The sequence below is a fragment of the Pseudorca crassidens genome, chromosome 11 (genome assembly GCF_039906515.1).
Source record: "Pseudorca crassidens isolate mPseCra1 chromosome 11, mPseCra1.hap1, whole genome shotgun sequence".
NCBI lineage: Eukaryota > Metazoa > Chordata > Mammalia > Artiodactyla > Delphinidae > Pseudorca > Pseudorca crassidens.
The window spans coordinates 93,461,573-93,477,192 of record NC_090306.1 but is presented as its reverse complement, the minus strand read 5'-3'; the positions used below and the strand labels follow the sequence as shown (position 1 = coordinate 93,477,192).

Below are 15,620 nucleotides of genomic sequence, written 5' to 3'. Positions count from 1 at the left end.
TTACCTGGGACTGTCCTGATTTTAGCACTGAAAGTCCCCCACCCTAGGAAACCCCTTAGTCTCAGGCAAAATGGGACGGCTGGTCAACCTAGAGGAGGCATTAGCCACCTTTAGGAATAAGAGCTAGTTCAACCCACATGCTCAAAGATGATCCAACACTTTGAGAATGCTTCTCCGGGAACTCACTTTGTTTGTCTCTAGGTCGTGGCTTCAGCTGACTTGAAAAGCAGGGGGACATTTGTGTGCACACGCGTCCTTCTTGCTTTCCATCCCCTAATCTGATCCTCACTGAGCAAAGATCTGGCTACATAATCTTAAGCAAGTTATTTAAACAGTTTCCACCTCCTCTCTGGGACTAACAAGGCTTCATAGGGGTGATATAAAGATTGAATTATGCCATTTATCAAATGTTTACTACGTGCCAGAAATTATGTACATTATAACTATTTATATTCTGTCTCCCATCAATAGAAGGTTCATGAAGATGGGAATTTTATCTGTTTTCTTTACTGTCGTATCCCAGTGGTGGGGGGTAGGGGTGGTGTTGGAATATATATATATATATATATATATATTTTTTTTTTTTTTTTTTTTTTTTTTTTGCAGTACGCGGGCCTCTCACTGCTGTGGCCTCTCCTGGAGCACAGGCTCCGGACGCGCAGGCTCAGAGGCCATGGCTCACGGGCCCAGCCACTCCGCGGTATGTGGGATCTTCCCGGACCGGGGCACGAACCCGTGTCCCCTGCATCGGCAGGCGGACTCTCAACCACTGCGCCACCAGGGAAGCCCTTTTTTTTTTAAAATATATATATATTCTGAATATTTGTTAGGTGACTAAATGAATGATTATATTTAGTCCTACACAAAACTGTAAGGTAGCAATTCCCATCCCAGTTTTACAAGTTAGGAAACTGATGCTCACAGAGTTTAAGTAACTTGCTATGCCCACGAATGAGTGGCAGACTCAGAATTCAAAATCAGGTCTGCCCAGCCCAAATGCCAGACTCTTGGCCACTGTGCTAAACTAAGACAAGGCATGTGCCCCACACGGTACCCAGCCCATAGCAGAATGGTACCCAGCCCACAGTAGAATGTAAACTCTCTTCTTCTCGCTCTTCTGTACCTCACTCTTTGATCATTGCTGCCGCCAGCACAGAGACTTGTGGCCGATAAATTTAAAGCCCTGGAAACTGCTTCCTCCTGCCTTCCTAGCACACTGAGGTCTGTTCCAGTAGGAAGGCAGGGCCAATGGAGTGGCATTAATTGCTGGTGACTAGTGTGCACATCCGAGCGAGGAAGTGGCACCTTCCATCAGCGCTTGTCTCTTCACATCATCCTGGGAGTAATCTGACCCAACACACCATCACCATTTGACAGGAATGTCACTGCCTGGAGACCCAAAAATACTAAACAGGAAAGCTCCTGCAGAGTGACAGCCGGAACATCCGTGTCTGACAGTGGCGAGTGCTTGCTCACCCCATCTCTCAGCCCAAAGTGCCCCTCATCTGTGTCTGGGTCTGTCGAAAGTATAGGTGGAGGAACGCGTGCCCTCCTGGGTTCGCATCCTGCTGGAGCTCTTCTATGGCTGGATACTTACGCCAGCTCTTTGCCCTCTGCTTCCTCCCCTGGCACCTACCTTTTCATCCTTTTCCCAAAGGTCCTCTGAGTTCTTGGAGTTTTGCAGCTGTTCTTTTATTCGCTTTTATTCTCTCTTCCACTCCCAGAATTCACCTGCATATAGGACATACCCTTTGTCACTAAATTTATCTTTTTTTCCGAAACAAGATGAAAATAGAAAGAATACGTGTATGCATAATGTGGATTTCACTGGAGACTTTGGAACAACAGGCAGCTGTCAAGAGCCATCAACTCAAAATCTCATAGTGGAGTTTGTCCTAATACCAACAGGGGCCTCTTCTTGCCCCATACTGCCCCCTCACACTGCTTAACCTACCACTGCCTTGCAAAATTCTCTCACCCTTCTTTCTTTGTCCTGCAACTCCTCCTTCCAAAAAGAACCCTGGACCTCTGAATTCTTCATTTATGACTCAGAACACAGCAGGTTTCCCTACCTCAAGATAATCAGAAACAAAGGGCCTTAGAAGATAGTTGAGGTTAAACTAAAAAGTAAAAGGAAGAAACAGAATCCTGTTGTATTATTGTTAATATCAATGACTGTGTCGTCCTTGGAGATCACCGCCTACCTCTTTGCACCCACAGCAGGTTGCCTGGGCTTTCAGGCGGTCCTCCCTGACCCCCGCTCTGTACTGCTATGTGTTGAATTAGTGCTTATGGCACTGCCCCCTCCAGTGGACCACTGACATCGCCCCTGGTGGTCTCTAACCTAACTTATTCCCCCTTCCAGGCTTAGCACAGAGCAGGTGTGCTGGAAGCCGTGTCCATTTAGGCTAATTAGGACAGATGTAAGACCCCAAGTTTTCCAAAGGGACAATGCCATAGCGGGATGAACTGATCACTTTACCCAAAGCACACGCAGCCCCAGAATCAGCTCTCACTGACCTTGGTGCTTCCTTTGGAAGAAGCCTTTGGATTCAGGTCCCATCTTTACTTCCAGTGAAAAGTGGCTGCTCGCCTGCTGATGGCCCAGTGTCAGCTTTCCCCGCCCCGCTTACCCTTCTCTTCCCCACTGGGATTTTTGAAACCACCTCCTCCAGCGTGCACATAAAAGGCGAGTATGTGGCAAAGTTGAATCACCTGACGCTGTACAGTGTGTTGTCATTATTGTCACCGCAGTGTAATAAGACATGGTTTATTCATTTCTGAGAACTCCCAGCATTTCGTGCATCCTTCCCACCCCTGCCCGTCACTTAGGAGAATCTATCTTTTCTCACTCAACTTTTTCTTCCTTCCCCACCCTTTAGGAGAACTCTGTGTTTGCTTGGAGGTACCCAGACATACTGGGCAGAATCAGGAATCTGAGTAAAGAGCAAGAGAAGACTGGAGGGAAAGAAGATGCTTGCTGTCGAGTTCAGGTGCTCCTTTATTTTGAGCAATGGATGAAACTTCAGAGAGGTCATGTCATCTACATAATAGAGGTTGGTAGAGGAGGGGAGATAGCAAAAATATGGCAGCTGGATGCAGGTGAGGACTTGGAGGATGAAGGGTAAGGCCCTCTGTAGCTGTGACGTCCATCTAGTAGCCACTAGACACATTCAGCTCTAGAATTTCGACTTCAATTACGTAAAGTTAAATAAAAGTAAAATTTCATATCTTCAGTCATAGGCACGGTACAAGTCACAGTTCAAGCGCCCACCAGTCTCGAGTGGCGAGTGGCCACGGTATAGAACAGCATAGACGTAGAACACGTCCATCATCACAGTAAGTTCTTCTGAATAGTGTTGCTCTAGAGCTATTGTAGGGTGTGGAAAAAAAGAATAGAAGAAATTGTAAAGAATTATTATTGTGAATTATAACTTAGATATTTTTTATCCTAGGTTTTCTTTATCCTATCCCATGCAAGTGAATGTTGGATTTTTCTTCTTTTTTTTTTTTGGTCATGGAGATACTTTAGACAGCTAATCTTTGTTTTCTTTTGACTATAACTAGGTATAGAATTGGTTTCCATGAGTGCACGCCTCTACGAGTCCCATGGTTCTTCTTAGAAAAGCTTGCAAATATAGTTGTTAACTCTGGGTGTCATTACATAGGGGAGAGACTATGGGAGTTGGCTTCAGAAAATCTAGGTTCAAATCCTAACTTCTCCACCTACTACTTAAAGTCAAAGGACACTGGGTGATAAGAAAGGCTCACTTTCCCACTGGTTTCATCTTGTTATGTGGGAAGAGAACTGTCAGGCAGTGAACATTTCCTGAGCTCCCACTAAGTACATACTGTTCCACAGCTCGGTTCTGAGAGCAAATCAAATGTGAACACATGGGTCTTCTACAGGAACTCTTCGCATAGCAAAGAGATAGAATACAAAGCAAACAAATACCTCAGGGTATCTTCACCTAGATGTACAGACACAGGGCAATCTCAAAGAATCTGGAATCAGGTGGAACTTAGCGTGATTTGAGTAGGTCAGGCATCCTTTAGTCCTCGTCTGTCTCCTTGGGGCTATCTACCCACCTCTTAATTAGTCTTTTATGCCTGGAGGTGATTTTTATCTAGATCCATTAAGTCAAAACACTCACTGGTACTCCATCTCCCAGACTTTTCAGGCATTCATCGGCATAAGTGAAATGAAATCACTTTTGCAAAGAGCCCATCACCAGATGAGGGTTTGCACCTGAAGGTCTTCAGGTCTAAAAGGATGTTTAGATTGGTTTTTGTCAGATCAGGAATTTATCTGGCCTTCCTTTTGTTACTCTTCTAAGAATCCTTCCCAGGGATCCATGCATTTGTAAAGTAGGATGGTTGTTTGATGGTTTTCGTTGGAGTTTAAGATCCGGAAGCCTGGTGAGAACTACCCCTAAATAAAACCATTGTTTAAGAGACCCTATGTCCTTCTCTTGCTTTGTCCAGATCATTGAACTGTGCTTCAGAAAGACTACAGAAAGACAGTGTTTTACCTAAATAGTGTAAAGACAATCAGGGACGCAAGTGCATTAGAATCACATATGCCCTAACCTCCTCCCTCAAGCCTATGTTTCACCAATTCACTGACACATTTTTTTCCTCCTGTTTTACGACTTGTGCAACTGAGCAAATGAAACCACATGCACTGAAGATGTTCTAACAAATCAAGCCCTAACAAAATATAACTTAAAAATCTTTTAGAGTCTTTGATAGAAGACCTGCTCATTCCCTCTCAAACATCCACTGACTTTCCTCGCAAACAGACCTGTCTGTTAAGATAGGCAGTGTGCTCAGCAAATAATTCCTACTTCCAGCCTCCCATGCAGCCAGAGTTGGTCTGTGACATCGTTCTTAACAATAACGACAGCAACCCTATTATGACATGTAGCATTTGCCCATTTCTGCGATGGAAACGCTTCCAACATGGTTGATTTCAAGCCACCAATGGTTAAGAACTGGCAAGCAAAGTCCCTAAAGATTTAACAGTCATCCCTTGCAGGCTAATAAAAGCCAGTTTTGGCAGACAACTAGTTCTAGCCAATTAGACATTGGCTGAGTTCTGCTGGAATCTCTGGGAATTTTTTGCTTTTTTCCAAAAGAAGATAATGCTGGAGTTACCATGGCTCTTTTTCCTGTCTTGAACATCAGTGTGATTCTGGAATTTCATCAGTAGTCTTGCAATCATAAGACAACAAAACGAAATGCCAACGTAGTAAAGTAGAAAGACGGAAAGAACCATAGAGCCATGACTGCGGCTGTGGAATCCCTACCTACAGTCTTCTTGTTATGTGATATAAACAGATACCAGGTTTGTTAGCTGCAGGTAGAAGTACCTCATATGTGAAAGGAGGCTGTAAGCTGAGGGTGGAGGTGAGAAGCAGGAAAGAGATGGGTGGTGTTGAGGAAGTCACCATCATAGCAGGAGGCTGAAGCTCATGTTACGTTAATGACCGAGGCACCATCCCCCCCTCCCCCATAGGATATTTTCCCCCTTTGGTGTTTGAGGTTATGTACTCTTTTTTTTTCTTTTTTTTTTTGCGGTGCAGGCCTCTCACTGTTGTGGCCTCTCCCGTTGCAGAGCACAGGCTCTGGACGCGCATGTATTCTATTTTTATTATTTAAGAACTACCCTGGCAATTTTAACATACACACTTAATAAAGTCTAAAGTTAAAGTTAGTCTCCTCCTGAAAACTATAAGGAACTCAGAACATTCTAAATCTGACCAACTCTTTCCTTGTTTGTATAACATTGTTGTCAAACATTTTAGTTCTATCTAGTTTTTTAACCTTCAAATTATCCTCTTCCCCATTCTCTCTATTTTCTCCTCTGACCCTTGGAGAAACATATATTAAAATGTCTTTTATAGCTGGACGTTTGCATCTTTTGATCACCTGCAGTCACTCCCCTAACCTCCTCCCACCCCACCTCTGGTTCTCTGTTTCTATGAGTTTTTAATTTTAGATTCCACATATAAGTGATGTAATGCACTATCTGTCCTTCTCTGACTTATTTTTCTTAGCATAATGCCCTTGAGTTTCATCCATGTTGTTGCATATTGTAGGAGTTCCTTCTTTTTTATGGTTGAATATATATATATATATTTTTTTTTTTTTTTCCATTCATCTCTTGATGGACACTTAGGTTGTTTCCAAGTCTTGGCTATTGTAAATAGAGCTGCACTGAACGTGGAGGTGCAGATATCTTTTCAAGATCCTATTTTCATTTTCTTTGGATGTATGCCCAGAAGTGGGATTGCTGGATCACATGGTAGTTCTATTTTTAATTTTTTGAGGGGCTTCCATACTATTTTCTACAGCAGCTGTACCAATTTAAATTGCTACCAAAAATAAGTTCTGGGTATGTAATGTACTGCATGGTGAGTATAGTTAACAATTCTGTATTGTACGTTTGAAAGTTGCTAAGAGTTAGACCTTAAAAGTTTTTATCACAGGAAAAAAATTTTGTAACTACATGAAGTGATGGATGTTAAGCTTAATGTGGTAATCATTTTGCAATATATACATATGTGAAATTGTTACGTTGTACACTTTAAGCTTGCGCATTGTTATATGTCACTTATATCTCAGTAAAATTGGAAAAAATAATAAAATCGCAATCATTTAAAAAATGAAATAAAATGTATCTCTCACCTATATCTCTTCACATTTCCTTTGTACTTTGCAGTTACTTATCTCTGTGCTTACATTCTGCATTATTTCTTGAGATATATCCTACAATTCAAAAAGACTCTGATTTTTTCCTAAATTTTTTTTACCACATCAATTCTTTTTAATCTTTCTATTGAGGTATTTTTAAAAAATACTACATATTCTGGGTTTCTTCAAGGTCTGGTTGTTCTCTTGCAAGTACACCTGATCATTTTTGTTCACTTCTTGTTCCTGTTTCTTTAATCATACCACATTTATATTATTTTAAAGCCTGCATCTGGCAAGTCTATCTGTGGGATTGGGGTAAAAATCAATTTTTCAAACTAGGGAGCAAAGTGCCCCTTGTTTGTGTGTTGGTCATGCTTAGAATCATGAGAACAGAATTGGAGATGAAGATGGCTATAAACGGATTGGAGCCAATGTCCCTAGGAGAGGCATGAATTCTGTGACATTCTTGCCAGCAGTACTAACCATGGCCTGAGTCCCCAGTGAGAGAAGGCTATCACCTACCAGAACAGTACTTCCAGGTATCTACACTTCTGACCATTAGGCATTCTTGAAGTTATCCTTTTTTTCTAAGTAGAAACCAACGTTTCGAGTTTCTTCTTGTAGCCCATGGGTCTGATTTCTGGAGTTAACAGAACCAACTTAATCTTTATTTCTCCTACAACCTTTCAGATATATGATTACAATGATATTCATCTTAAGTCAATTTCTTCAGATACACAGAAATAGTTGGTAGAAGGAAGGCACAGGGCATGCAGTATTTCCAAATCTCTAGCTCTCTTAGGATAATAAACTCCTTTATTTACCCCGAACCTAAGAGTTTACAAGGCATTTTCATAAGCAGCAGCTCCTTTATCTCGCATCTCTGCGAGAAGAGCATCACATCCCCATTATGCAGACGGCACCTATGAGGCTCTGAGAGTTTAGGTGACTTGCTCAGACTACAAGCTCTGAACAGTAGAGTGGAGTGAGAGTTCAGTGCAGAGCTTCTGAGGCCAAATGCATGTTTTTCTCACTTGTTTTCTCTTAAGATCCTGCTCTCCTTCTGCCCATCCCTGTTCCTGAACAAACATTTTGATTTTATGATCTGTTGCCAGCTGCTGATTTATTTTGGAAGCAAGGATTGGCTGGAACTGAATGATACTGTATGACCATCCTAGGATTACAAACTGGAAAACTCATCAGGGGAGGGAACAGGGTCTTTATGAAAAAAGACGCAGAGAATGCCACTCCTTCGGAAGAGGAAATGCAAATGGGTTTAGGGTAGACAGCCAGCCAGCTTCATTCCTGGGTTCACAGTGGCTTTGCTGATTATGGGAGATAAGTCAGGGCACCCCATTCTGGGGAATGTGAGGGACATGATTTCTCAAAGGCTCTTTGTCTCAGTCAGAGCCCAGGTGAAAGGCAGTGAATCTGCCTCATAGCACTCAAGTTTGCTCCAGCTTCTGGGCGCTGCTGGCTGGTACATGGTTTTGAGGCATCATTCCTTGATCCAGACAGATTTGATGTGGGTTTTGTGGCTTATCTTCAGAGACGCGTCACAGGGACTGGCATTCTAAAAGCATATAAACGCATGGGCATGGAGCTTACGCCATCCAGGTTCCAACTGAATCATTAACTTAATTTATTCTTCCAACAAATATTTACTCAGGGCTTACTCTACATCGGGGACTGTGCTAGGTGTGAGGGCACAGTGCGGAGCTGAATCAGACAGGTGAGGCTGCTGCTTTCAGGTAAGGCCTTGAGTTTGCCCCATAATAATAGCAGTGATGACTCTGTACCAGGGACCAGTGTCAAGTTCTTTCATGTAATTAGCCCTCACAATGACACTATGAGGAAGGAAGATGTCACCTGATAAGACAAACTTAGAAATGTTAAACAGTTTGTCCCCAATCCAGGAATTAGTAAACAGCAGAGCCAGGATTCAAACCTACATCTGTTGATATCAAAGACAGTATTCTTAACAAATCTCAGTGCCTTAGTTTTATGACCTATGAAAAAGAACTAAATAACCCTGACTTTTTAATTGACTCATTGTTAGTATCAAATAAAAACAGGTTTAATTTTTAGCTAGGCGCCGGGCCACCTGGAGTTGACAATATTTTTCCAGTCCCCCTGGGACCTAAGTGCAGTCACATGACTAAGTTCTACATAAAGAGAAGCGGTATATGTAATTTACGATCACACTCTTAAAGGGAAGAGGTATATTTTGCCTTTCCTCATATCCCTTTTACCTGATGACTGGAAAGCAGAGGAGAGGTGAGCTATTTTGTACCATGAGGCTGAGGGCAACACCTGAGGGGTGGTGAAGCCACAAGACGCAAAGAGTCTAAGCCTCTGTCACCACAGGGAGCTACAGCAGCCTTGGACTTGCTACTTGGCAGACTATTGTGGGAGGGAAATTAACTTTATCTTGTTTAACCTTTATTATTTTAGATTTCTGATACATACAACTGAACCTATATCTTTACCAGAATATCATCTATTAAAATAGAATTACAGCAGAAAGGACTTGTGATTAGGGATCAGGAATCCCGAGGTTCTTAGCTTTCTCAGTAACTTACTGTGTGACTTTAGGCAAGTCACTCTCCCTCTCTGAACTTTAGGTCTTTCCTTGTAAAGGTAAAAGGAGTATAATGAGACATAAGGATGTCCATTCCAGCTTGTGTCTGTGAATCAGATAGTTTTACTTATAATAGAGAGTTATTTATTCTATTAACTATTTATAAAGTATCAACAATTTCAGGCACTGGGCTATGCACCAGAGCTACAAAGATGACCCAAAACAGCCTTGTTTTGGTTCACAAGATGTTTATAGTCTAGAGAAGACAGTCATGCAAGTCAGCAGTTATCAACCAATGATATTTGCAATTTGACAAACATGACTGAAGGTGTAATAGGGGCATAAAGAAAAGAGCTCCCAGATCTGTTTGGGAAATTTGGGAGGAATCTACAAAAAATGGTGACAGCCAAACTAAAACTTGAGGAATGATCAGAAATCTGCCCTATAGATTGAGTGGGGGAGCAGGTTAGAAAAAAGGGCATTGCAGGTGAAAAGAATAATGTCATCAAAGGCATGGAGGAATGAATTAACACGGTGGGTCTGAGGAGGAGAAGATGATTCCAGATGGCCACAGTGCTGTCTTCGTGGAGAAGCTGGTAGGATGGGAGGCCACACAGGGGAGCAGGGAACAGGGGAGGAAGAAACACTGCTTGATGATCCTATTACCCTGGATGTGACGAGGCGCTGATGAAGAGGTTTACTAAGGAAGTGGCATGATCATATTTGCACAAAGGAGAAGTGATTGTGGCCAAAGCGCTTGTGGTACAATAAGTTAATGGGAATAAAAACAGAGTAGGGGCACAAGTTAGAAACTATCCCAGTAGCTTAAGGCACGATGCTTTGTGCCTGACTAGTTCTATGACAAGAAGATGGATTCAAGAATATTCATCTATTTGCAAGACTGTTTTCAATATAGATGAGGGGATAAGGAGCAGATGGTGTTAAATGTAGGTTTTTGGCCGGGAGGGACCAGAGAGATGATTACCTGAGATAGACAATGTAGGAAGGTGAGCAGGCTTCTATGTTTACGAGGAAAGAGATGAATTGGGAATGGATGTATTGAGGGAAGTGTCTGTGGGGCATCTAGGTGGGCTTGTCTAGTGACAACAGGCACAATAACCAACAGTTACTAGGAGACAGGCACTGTTCCAAGAGTTTTTTGTGTACAGTGAGGCTTTTAACCATCACAACAACCACACATAGGTAGGACTACACTCCCCATTTACAGAGGAGAAAATAGAGGCACAGAGAGTTTAAGCAACCAACCCAGAGTCACATATTTAGTAAATGGAAGAGCTGGGACTTGAACCCTGGCAGAGGGGCTCCAGAACAGTGCTCCTCACACTGGATCATACAAGCACGAGCTATAACGTGATGATGCTCCAAAGTAGAGCCAAAATTCTGAAGTAGGAATCTGGGCTGGGAGGAATCAGCACCCTCATTGCATGACGGACTATTAAGCAGAATGAGATAATTCCAGGAAGGAAATTAGAAGAGAGCCGAGTATGTGCCTCTGGAAAATATCAATATTTAAAAGTTGGGCCAAAGATCTCCAAAAAGATAACAAAAATGCAGGGATTAATATGGGTGATACCACACAAATGAAGCAATTAGTTGTATGAAATACTACTGAGCACCTACCAAGCAGCAGGTATGGTGCTGTAAGTTTCACCGTTGTTCTTGCAGGTGTTTACTGGGGAAGAAGAGACATAAAAATGCTCAATATAATGTTGTGATACAGGAAATGTGTCCAGGGTAGTGCAGAAGCCCAGAGGAGAGAGCCCCTAATGACTCTGGTAAGTTCTAGGAGGATTTCACAGATGTAGGAGAACTTGAGCAGAGATTTAAAGGAAGAGCAGGAGTTACTTGATTGACAAGAAAATAAAAGGGTGTTCTAGTCAGAAGGAAAATGCTGCGTTCTGGATAAATTAGGAGTCATGTTTGTTAGCAGCAGCTAACCTGACAAAAATGGCTTACTGCAACAAGAAGCAGGCAGGAACAGGCAATGTCGTGTTGGCGTAGTGGCTCCACAATGCCCTAAGGCTCTAGGCTCTTTTCATCATTTCCCTCTGCCATCCTTCCTTAGCATTCTGTCCCAATGTTTATCACCTCATGGTCCCAAGGTAGCTGCTGGACTTCCAGACTCCTATGTTTACATTACCGTCAAAATGATAAGAAAGGGTCACAAGGCTGAAGGCGAGGGCTGAGGCTGTATTCTTTAAACTGTTTTCTCAAACACTTCACGTGGCCAGTACAGGTCCACATGGCCACACCTGGCTGCAGGAAAATATGAAGAGGTGAGTACTAGTAGCTGGGCACTTTGTTGTTCTCTCTTAGTGAGAAGAAAGGGAGAATGCATGATGGGTAGGTAATAGGTGTCTACCATGTTGCTGTAGAAAAATTGTGGGTCTGGAAGACAGGGGAACATGTCTCTAGCAGTAGCTATGACTTCAGCCAAACCAGGGAAAGGCTCTGTGTCTCAATTTTGCCTTGTGTAAAAAATAGGCAGTGAGTGATATGAACCCCAATGAACCCCACCATGTCATGCCATTATTAGCATTAGGCCCAAAGGCACATCACAAAGTGCTTGGGACTAAAAGTAAAAAGCTCCCCCCTATGTAAAAAGAAGCACAGCAGTATCCTTTTAATCATTTTGATAAGGAGACTCAGGAAATGGACCATCATTCATTCAGGAAAATGTCCTCCCAGGTACTAGGGGACATACGTGATGTGTCTTTAACTCTGCAGTGACATTTTTTAGCATGTGCATCTAATGCCTTAGACTTTATTCCAGTTATAGCAGATAGGTTTTTTTTTTATTTAAAATTTTTTTTTATTTTTAGCATTTAGATAAAGTGTGTATTGTTGGAACATATTGAAACCAGATTAATCTAAGGAATAACAATGCTGGAAGCACGAGGCTGCTGTGCTGGGAACTTGTCGCGCTGGGTGGTTAAGTAAAGCAGCCATAGCGAGAAAGCTGATAATGCTGGTATCTGATGTGGAGGAGGTAGTCCATGGGGCCGCCCCCTCCAACAATGCCATCTTCCTTCTTTATTTCCTGAACAACCCCGCCGGTGGCAGGGAAGGGGGCAAGCTGGCATTCTGGCTGCCTGCCTGCTGAGTAAAGCCAGGATGATTAATTTCCATTTGCAGAAGGCTGAATTATCTCTGCTCCCCACATGTTCACATGCGTTGTCCAATAATTTCTTTTGTCCTCCAACTTTATTTCAACATGAGTCTAAATGGGACTCTGGGCCAGCAAGTCAGGATCTCTAAAGGGCTGTGTCTTTTGGGAATTAGTATGTTTGCCTGAAGATGATACTCAATGAATATTTATTATTAATAGTAGTAACAGCTAATGGTTATTGAATACTTACTAGGTATTGGACTTCAAGTGCATGATTTTACAGATGATGAAACTGAAGCATGGGGAGGGTAAGGAACCTACCTAATGCCTTACAGCTAATAAACAGTACAGTTGGAATTCAAACCCAGCTTTCTGGTTCCTGTGTCCTTAACCACTACGATGTACAGTGACCAGATATGGCGCCCGCTATGCGCCAGACACTGTGTCAGGTATGGGAACACTGTTACTGACCTTGAGGAAACAGGCTTGTAAACACGTGTTATAAATGTGCATTGAAATCTGGATGGGAAGGTGACACAAAGGGAAGAGGAAGGATCACGAGGAAGTGATGCTTGAGCTGTGTATTACTGGCCATCGAGTCAAGAGTCCTGACTGTCATTCCTTCCATATTCTTAGTGGCTCTGTGACATAGGGCAAAGTGACTTACCTCTCTGAGCTTCAGTTTTCCCATCTGTAAAATACCAGCTAGGTGGCAGTGAGCCTGTGTAACCTTGCAATTGCCACAGTTGGGTAAAGTTGGAAGGGTTTACTGCTGTGGACTTCTCTTATGCTATAGGGCGGGGTACTGGGACAAGGAATATTTACTTTCTAATTCCTCTTCCTTAGCTTTCACGCTCTCCCCTTGCTCCTTTATCTATTAGTGCATTTCATTCTGATGAGCAGCCTAGGACCAGAAGCCTTTCCTTGTACCTCAGATGGAAGCCTGGTGTGCCACCCTCAGAACAGAGGATGTTGTAACTGTCCATGCACGGATGTGAGTCCCCCACATTCACAGGTTGGCTCACAAGGACAAGTGGACAGCCTGGCCAACCTCCCAGGACGTCCATCCCAACTCAGCTTTGTTATTCTTTCATCTTTACAGAACATGTGTTTAATAGGAAACATTTGGGGATTCATGAATTGATTCATTCAATCAGTAAATATTTACTGAGTTCTTGCAGGCTCGCCCCGCATTCCATACCCCTCCCTCACCCCGGCCTGAGTGAGCCAGAACCCCCGAACCAGCCACTCCTTTAACCCCGTCCTGTCTGGGCAAAGAACAGATGCCCTCAGGCAACCTACACGCAGAGGCAGGGCCAAATCCAAACCTCAACCCCAGGAGCTGTGCAAACAAAGAAGAGAAAGGGAAATCTCTCCCAGCAGCCTCAGGAGCAGCAGATTAAATCTCCACAATCAACTTGATGTACCTGCATCTGTGCAATACATGAATAGACAACGAACCATCCCAAACTGAGGAGGTGGACTTTGGGAGCAACTGTAGACTTGGGGTTTGCTTTCTGCATCTAATTTGTTTCTGGTTTTATGTTTATCTCAGTTTAGTATCTAGAGTTTATTGTCATTGGTAGATTTGTTTATTGGTTTGGCTGCTCTCTTCCTCCTTTATATAGATATATTTTTTTTCCTTTTTCTTTTTTTTGAGTGTTTATGTGTATGCTTCTTTGTGTGATTTTGTCTGTATAGCTTTGCTTTTACCATTTGTCCTAGCATTCTCTCTGTCCATTTTTTTTTTTACATAAAGTTTTTAGCACTTGTTATCATGGGTGGATTTGTTTATTGGCTTGGTTGCTGTCTTCTTTCTTTTTCTCTATTTATTACTTTAAAATTTTTTTATTTTAAATAATTTTTTAAAATTTTTTTATTTTAATAACTTTATTTTATTTTATTTTTTCTTTCTTCCTATCTTTTTTCTCCCTTTTCTTCTGAGCTGTGTGGCTGACAGGGTCGTGGTGCTCTGGCCAGGTGTCAGGCCTGTGTCTCTGAAGTGGGAGAGCCGAGTTCAGGACATTGGTCCACCAGAGACCTCCTGGCTCCACGTAATATCAAACAGCAAAAGCTCTCTCAGAGACCTCCATCTGAACGCTAAGACCCAGCTCCACTCAACAACCAGCAAGCTACACTGCTGGACACCCCATGCCAAACAACTAAAAAGACTGGAACACAACCCCACCCATTAGCAGAGAGGCTGCCTAAAATCATAATAAGCTCACAGACACCCCAAAACACACCACCAGACGCGGTCCTGTGCACCAGAAAGACAATATCCAGCCTCATCCACCAGAACACAGGCACTAGAACCCTCCACCAGGAAGCCTACACAACCCATTGAACCAACCTTAGCCACTGGGGGCAGACACCAAAAACAATGGGAATTACGAACCTGCAGTCTGTGAAAAGGAGACCCCAAACACAGTAAGTTAAGCAAAATGAGAACACAGAGAAACACACAGCAGATGAAGGAGCAAGGTAAAAAGCTACCAGACCAAACAAATGAAGAGGAAAGAGGCAGTCTACCTGAAAAAGAATTCAGAGCAATGATAGTAAAGATGATCCAAAATCTGGGAATTGAATGGAGAAAATACAAGAAACGTTTAAAAAGGACCGAGAAGAACTAAAGAGCAAACAAACAACGATGAACAACACAATAAATGAAATTTAAAATTCTCTAGAAGGAATAAATACCAGAATAACAGCGGCAGAAGAACGGATAAGTGACTTGGAAGATAAAATACTGGAAATAACTACTGCAGAACAGAATAAAGAAAAAAGAATGAAAAGAATTTAGGACAGTCTGAGAGACCTCTGGGACAACATTAAACGCACCAACATTTGAATTAGAGGGGTCCCAGAAGAATAAGAGAAAAAGTAAGGGGCTGAGAAAATATTTGAAGAGATTATAGTTGAAAACTTCCCTAATATAGGAAAGGAAAGAGTCAATCAAGTCCAGGAAGTGCATAGAGTCCCATACAGGAAAAACCCAAGGAGAAGCACGTCAAGACACATATATATCAAACTATCAAAAATTAAATACAAAGAAAAAACATTAAAAGCAACAAGGGAAAAACAACAAATAACATACAAGGGAATCCCCATAAGGTTAACAGCTGATCTTTCAGCAGAAACTCTGCAAGCCAGAAGGGAGTGGCAGGACATATTTAAAGTGATGAAAGAGAAAAACCTACAACCAAGATTACT

At 42.4% G+C, this 15,620-nt stretch overlaps 1 long non-coding RNA gene across 1 annotated transcript in view; it reads left to right on the top strand.

The window, feature by feature from the left end:
• Nucleotides 1-625: 625 nt before the first annotated feature.
• The window catches only part of LOC137203004 (uncharacterized), a 30,364-nt gene continuing 15,369 nt past the window's right edge, over nucleotides 626-15,620 (top strand). The window contains exon 1 of the long non-coding RNA XR_010932843.1: nucleotides 626-2,993. This is a non-coding gene — a long non-coding RNA (uncharacterized lncRNA). The remainder of the gene's footprint in view (nucleotides 2,994-15,620) is intronic.